This window comes from Acomys minous (assembly GCF_964271855.1).
Source record: "Acomys minous genome assembly, chromosome: 8".
In the NCBI taxonomy this organism is placed as follows: Eukaryota; Metazoa; Chordata; class Mammalia; order Rodentia; family Muridae; genus Acomys; species Acomys minous.
In genome coordinates, this window is record NC_140489.1 from 59,614,634 (window position 1) to 59,621,699 (window position 7,066).

Consider the following 7,066-nt stretch of genomic DNA (forward strand, 5'->3'; position numbering starts at 1 on the left):
ATATTTGTGAGTCAGGAACTACTGAAGACTTGAAATTGTTTTCAATCTTGATTTAACTTTCCTAAGTCATTTATATGAAGAAATCCATCCATTTAATTTAGGTGTCCACTTTGGTGGAATGCAGATGTTTAACACGCGTCCTTAGGGTTCTCTGGGCTTCCTCAGTGTCTGTTGTTATGCCCCCATTTTCATCTCTAATTTTATTAATTTGGCTCTTCTCTTTCTTTCTTTTAGTTAATTTTCCTGAGTGTATTAATCTTATTGGGCTTTTTTCCAAAGAACCATCGCTTCATTTCATTGATTCCTTTCACTTCATTCCTCTTTATTTCGTTGCTTTTATTGTTGTTTCTATTTCATTGAGTTCAGGCCTGAATTTGATTATTTCTTGCCATCTCCTCTTTGGGGTAGAAGTTTTAGGTGTGTTGCTTAAGTTATTAATAAGGGATTTCTCTATTTTTTTAATGTAAGCACTTAGTACAGTGAACTTGCTCCTTAGAACGGCTTTCATTGTGTCCCATGGGCTTGGGTGTGCTGTGTTTTCATTTTCATTCTGTGTCCATTCTAAATAGTTTTAATTTCCTCCTTCATTTCTGTCTTGATTCATTTTTTTAGTTCAGTAGTGAGTTGTTCAAGTTCCATGGGTTTGTATACTTTCTGTTGTTTCTAGCATTGTCCAGCTCTAATCTGTGGTGGTCAGATAGGATTCAGAATAAAAATTATCTTTAATTTCCTTGTATCTAGTGAGACTTACTTTGTGTCTAATTTTGAAGAAAGTTCCATGAACTTCTGAGAAGAAAGTATATTCTTTTATGTTTGGTTGGAATGCTCTGTAGATAGATGTCTGCTAGGCCCTTTGGCTTATGATATTATTTAATTTCAGCATTCTTCTGTTTAGTTGTTGTCTGGATGACCTGTCTATTGGTAAGAGTTGGATATTGAAGATGCCCTCTATCTCTGTGTGAGAGTCAATATGTGGGTTTTGTGTGTTTCTTTTGTGAACTTAGGTACCTTGTGTTTGGTGCGTAGATGTTTAAAATAGTAGTTGGTAGATTTTTCCTTCTCTGTCTCTTCTGATTAGTTTTGGTTAGAAATAGAATACCTACTTTGTTAGATGTTAAAAGGGCTACACTTGCTTCCTTCTTGGATCCATTTGCTTGGAAAATCTTTTTTTTTTTCCCTCCTTTTACCCTGAGGGGAGGTCTATCCTTGATGTTAAACTGTGTTTCTTGGATACAGGAGAAGAATGGATCCTGCTTTTGTTTCCATTCTGTTAGTCTGTGTCTTTTTACTTGGGAGTTAAGACCACTGATTCTGAGACTTACCCATGAGCAATGTTTGTTGACTATTGTGCTGGACTGGGAAGGTTTTGGTTTTTTTTCCGTTTGATTTGATACTCTGAGATTTTTTGGTTTTCTCCTCTCTCTCTCTCTCTCTCTCTCTCTCTCTCTCTCTCTCTCTCTCTCTCCTCTGTCTCTGTCTGTCTCTGTCCATATCTGTCTGTAAATATCTCTCTCTCTCTCTCCCTCCCTCCCTCCCTCCCTCTCTCTCTCTCCCTCTCTCTCCTCTGTCTCTGTCTGTCTCTGTCCATATCTGTCTGTCTGTAAATATCTCTCTCTCTCTCTCTCTCTCTCTCTCTCTCTCTCTCTCTCTCTCTCTCTCTCTCTCTCTCTCCTGTCCTAGACTTTCTTTGTAGGCCAGGCTGGCCTCAAACACACAGAGATCCGTCTATCTCTGCCTCCCGAGTGCTGGGATTACAAGCATGCACCATCACACCTGGGCTACTCTGAGATTATATATTCTTTGTGTTTTCTTGGGTGTGGTTTTGACCTCTTCAGACTGAAATTTTTCTGCTAGTGGCTTCTGTAATAATGAATTTATAGATAAATAGTGCTTAATTTTGGTTTTATTGTGGAATATCTTTTTATATCTTCCATCTACTGTGACTGAAAGTTTTGCTGGGTATAGTAATCTGGGCTGGCATCTGTGGTCTCTCAGAATTTGTAGAACATCTGTCCAGGTCCTTCTGCTTTTCAGATTCTCCATTGAGAAGTCAGACATTATTCTAATATATCTCTATGTATGTGTGTGTATATATATATCATATATATATATCATATATATATATATCATATATATATCACTTGGCCTTTTTTCATTGTAGCTTTTAATATCCTTTGTTTTATACATTCAGTTTTAGTTATTATGTATCATAGGGAGTTTCTTTTTCAGTCCTGTCGATTTAGTGTTTTGCATACTTCTTGTGCCTTGATAGGTGCCTCCTTTTTAGATTGGGAAGATTTTTTCTATTATTTCATTTAAAATATTTTATGAGCCTTTCATGTGGGTTTCTTCTTCCTCCTCTATCCCTATTATTCATAGGTTTGGCTTTTTCATAGTGTCCTGGATTTCCTGGTTGTTCTGTGTCTGGAATTTTTTTAATTTAACATTTTCTTTGATTAAGTTATCCATTTTTCTACATTGTCTTCAATGCTTGAGAGTCTCTCTTATATGTTTTCTAATCTGTTGGTGAGGCTTACCTCTGAAGTTTTTGTTTACCATTCTAAATTTTTCATTTGCAATTTTATTTCAGTATGAGCTTTCTTTAGTGAGTCTATTTCTTTGTCAAATTCTACTTTCATGTCTTAAATTGTTTTTTTTATTTCATTCAACTGTTTCTTTATATTTTCAGATTTTCAGGGATTTATTCGTATACTCTTAGAGACCCTTAAACATACTGATGCATTGAAGTCGCTGTCTTGTGCTTCAGGCATGCTGCATTTCTCAGGGCCTGCCCCACTCCTGCTCCTGGTTTCTGGAGGAGGCATGCTGTCTCGGCTGCTCAAGTTTAAGCTTTCGCTCTGGGCTCTGGGCATTGGGATGATGTTTGAGGTCTTTCTTAGTGTCAACATCTGGTCTCGTTTTTGTCGGGTGGGTGTTCCACTTTTTGACTGCTATTGCCCTCTCTGGATCCTAAGCAAGGGAGGTAGCTATGGGATCCCTGGGAGAACTTGCCTCTGTGGGTCAGCAGGTGGCAAAAAACAATGGGGATAAGCTAAGAGGGAAGGCTGAGAGGGGTCGCCAGAAAGAGCTAGGGGTAGCAAAGTCTTCACCAAGAGGCAGAGTCCCAGGGAATGGAGTTAGAAATAAGAGGAGGGGGCTCCTGAAAGCTGGCTGCTACAGGACTAAGAGGGTGTCCAGACAGTTCCTAGCAGAGTTCATGGCTCCCAGGCTGCCGTGGGTGCTGTGGGGGAAGGAGGTGTTCTCATGGAAAGTATTTCTGAGGCCCTTCAGCTGACACAAAGGAATGGAGAAGCGCTGGAGAAGGGCTAGAGTGGACAGTGAGCAGGTCAACAAGGAAGAGCTAAAGCTGGGCCTGCGCCAAGGGCTAGAGCAGATCTAAGAAAAGAGAAGGGGAAAAAAAGATGTTTTAAAATCCAGGGTCAGCAATACGGTTTAGTGGGTTAAAGTGCGTCCCACCAAGCCTGGTGACGTGAGTTCACCCACTGGGGATGTGCAGTGGAAGAAGAGAACTGACTCTTTACCTCCGGCCTCCACTCTCACTATAACACATGCATACCTGCTCTTGTATACATGAGCACGCGCGGGCACGCATACACACACACACACACACACACACACACACACACGCACACACACACTAATAATATCAGTAACAACAACAGCAATAAAACAATGTTCTAAAAGAATGCTTTGAAATCCACTTTTTTCCTTTCTGTTTGCATGTGTGTCTTGCCTGCATGTACACATGGCAGAGTGTGTGTGCAGTACCCGAGGAGATTAGGAGACGTGACAGCCCTACAGCTGTAGATGGTTGTGAGACGTGGAGCTGGAAACCAAACCCGGCTCCTCTGAAAGAGCAAGGGGAAGCTGGTGAGCCCCCTCTGCAGCCACCAGCTCTTTCCTCGTTCACTGGGAGGATTTATCTAAGGGTCTGCCATTATCAGAAATACTAAATTAAACATCCTCAAAGTTTTTACCTAATATTGCCAACTGCCCTTCGGAATGAGTGCGCCTATCTGATGTTGACCCTAGCTCTTTGGTTATGTTGTCACCTACAAGGCTGGGAGCGGGGAGGGGGGGAAATGCCAATTAGATAAGCTAAAAGTATCATCTTCAAATAAACTCACATTTAGTATTGATAGAATTCAACATCTTATAATCTGTTACAGAGATAGTTATCTTTCACTCTCTTTTGTTCTGAGAATCACACTCAGGGCCTCTGGCCTGCAAGACAAGCCCTCTACAACCGAGCCATGTCTTCAGTCATTCTTTTTATAACTTAACCTGTATCCAACTTTCTTAGAAGGTTTGGGTTGGTTTGTTTGTTTGTTTGTTTTCTATTTTACAGCTAGTAGCCACCAGCAAAGCTACGTTGCTTGTTAAAATTGAAATGTTTCTGTGGCAGTTAGAGAAGGCTTTCTAGAGCTCTCACTCCACTTTCTCAGCCTTAGTCAAACCCTGCCACCCTCCCATGATCCCTCCCACTCAACCCAAAGCCCAACATGGCGGACTCTCCAGGGATTAGTTCTGCGGCCCTGTCATATTTCTGACTGGTTAGTAGCCACCTCATATTTGATTACATTATTCACTTATTGTTGCCCTGTGGCTTTACATGGAAAATATACAACAAAATACTGAATAAAACACACCCTAATGAATTCCACTTTCCTCCTTAATCTTTTTTCTTTAATTTCGGAATATTTGCTGATTCTCACCTTCCCCAAAAAAGTATGACAATTATTATGATTTTCTTATAAATTGTCTTCCAGATCTTAAAAATCTACAAGGGAATTATTTATATAAAATTTTTTCAATTGGGGGCTGGAGAGATGGCTCAGAGGTTAAGAGCACTGGTTGCTCTTCCAAAGGTCCTGCGTTCAACTCCCAGCAACCACATGGTGGATCACAACCATCTACAATGAGATCTGGTTCCCTCTTCTGGTGTGCAGGCGCACATACAGGCAGAGAGTTGTATACATAATTAATAAATTAATAAATAAATAAATAAATCTTTTTCTTTCTTTTTAAACATATTTTATTAATTTATTCATATTACATCTCACTTGTTATCCCATCCCTTGTATCCTCCTATTCCTCCCTCCCTCTCATTTTTCCCTAACTCCCCTCCCATATGACTGTGACTGAAGGGGACTTCCTCCCTATGTATATGCTCATAGGATGTCAAGTCTCTTCTTGGTAGCCTGCTATCCTTCCTCTGAGTGCCGCCAGGCCTCTCCATTCAGGGGACGTGGTCAAATATGGGGCACCAGAGTTTGTGTGAAAGTCAGACCCCACTCTCCACTCAATGGTGGAGAATGTTCTGTCCATTGGCTAGATCTGGGTAGAGGTTCGAAGTTTACTGCACGTATTGTCCTTGGCTGGTTCCATAGTTTGAGCAGGACCCCTGGGCCCAGATCCACCATCATAATGTTCTTCTTGTAGGTTTCTAGGACCCTCTGGATCCTTCTATTTCCCCATTCTCCCATGTTTCTCTCACCTAGAGTCCCAAGAGGATGTCCTCCCCTCTGCCCCACTTTCCTGGTAAGTGAAGACTTTCATGGGACATGCCCATTGGGCTAGTGTCCAGATATAAGTGAGTATATACCATTTGAGTCTTTCTGCTTCTGGGTTAACTCACTCATTATGATCATTTCTAGCTCAATCCATTTGTCCACAAATTTCGGAAATTCCTTGTTTTTAATAGCTGAGTAGTATTCCATAGTGTAAATATACCATAGTTTCTTGATCCATTCTTCTACTGAGGGACACTTAGGCTGTTTCCATGTTCTGGTTATTATGAATAAGGCTGCTATGAACCTGGTTGAGCAAATATTCTTGTTGTGTGCTGGAGCATCTTCTGGATATATTCCAAGGAGTGGAATAGCTGGGTCTTGAGGAAGCTTCATTCCCAGTTTTCTGAGATAGCACCAGATAGATTTCCAAAGTGGCTGTACTAGTTTGCATTCCCACCAGGAGACAACTTCCTGAACAGAACACCAACAGCCCAGGCCTTAAGGTCAACAATTAATAAATGGGACCTCATGAGGCTGAGTAGCTTCTGTAAAGCAGGAGACACTGTCAACAGAACAAAGTGACAGCCTACAGACTGGGAAAAGATCTTCACTAACCCTACATCTGACAAAGGTCTAATATCCAAAATATATAAAGAACTCAAGAAATTAAACACCACCAATCCAAATAACCCAATAGAGAAATGGGGTTTGGAACTAAACAGAGAATTCTCAACAGAGGAATATCAAATGTCTGAGAAACACTTAAAGAAATGCTCAACCTCCTTAGTCATCAGGGAAATGCAAATCAAAACAACTCTGAGATTCCATCTTATACCCACCAGAATGGCTAAGATCAAAAATTCAAGTGACACCACATGCTGCCGAGGATGTGGAGAGAGATAAACCTTTTTTTAAACATTATTTCTAGCTGTGTGTGTTGGCACACGCCTGTAATCCCAGCACTATGGGAGGCAGAGGCAGGCGATTATGAGTTCGAGGCTAGCCTGGTCTACAAAGTAAGTCCAGGACAGCCAAGGCTACCCAGAGAAAACCTGTCTTGGAAAATATTTTTTTCACTTCACTTTAGCCTACTTTAGAAACCACTCATACTTGCAGAACTCTGGCATCACACCTGTGCAGACAACCGCAGATCCCAAAGCCTGTGGGTCTTAGTAGAGGACAGAATTGCAGCTCACTCAAATCAAGCCCGTCCTCACATGCGCACCTCCCGAAGACAGACAAGGCTGATGTGCGTGGACTAAATCATTCTCATACTTCCTTACACTATTGACCTGCAAAGATACTGGCCCTTTTTATTGTCTCTGCCAAATATATTAGCTGGACATTATGATCTGTTTTATGATGATTCTGGTTCAGATCTGATAGGCACGTGATTGCACTGCTATCTGGACTGCATCTTCCCAGCATTCAATTATCCTCATCCCGTGCAGACCCACGTCAGCAGCTTTTACAAGCATTTAGATATATGTTTGGCCGTGTTTTCTGCACCCACCAACTTGTTGAGTAATTTT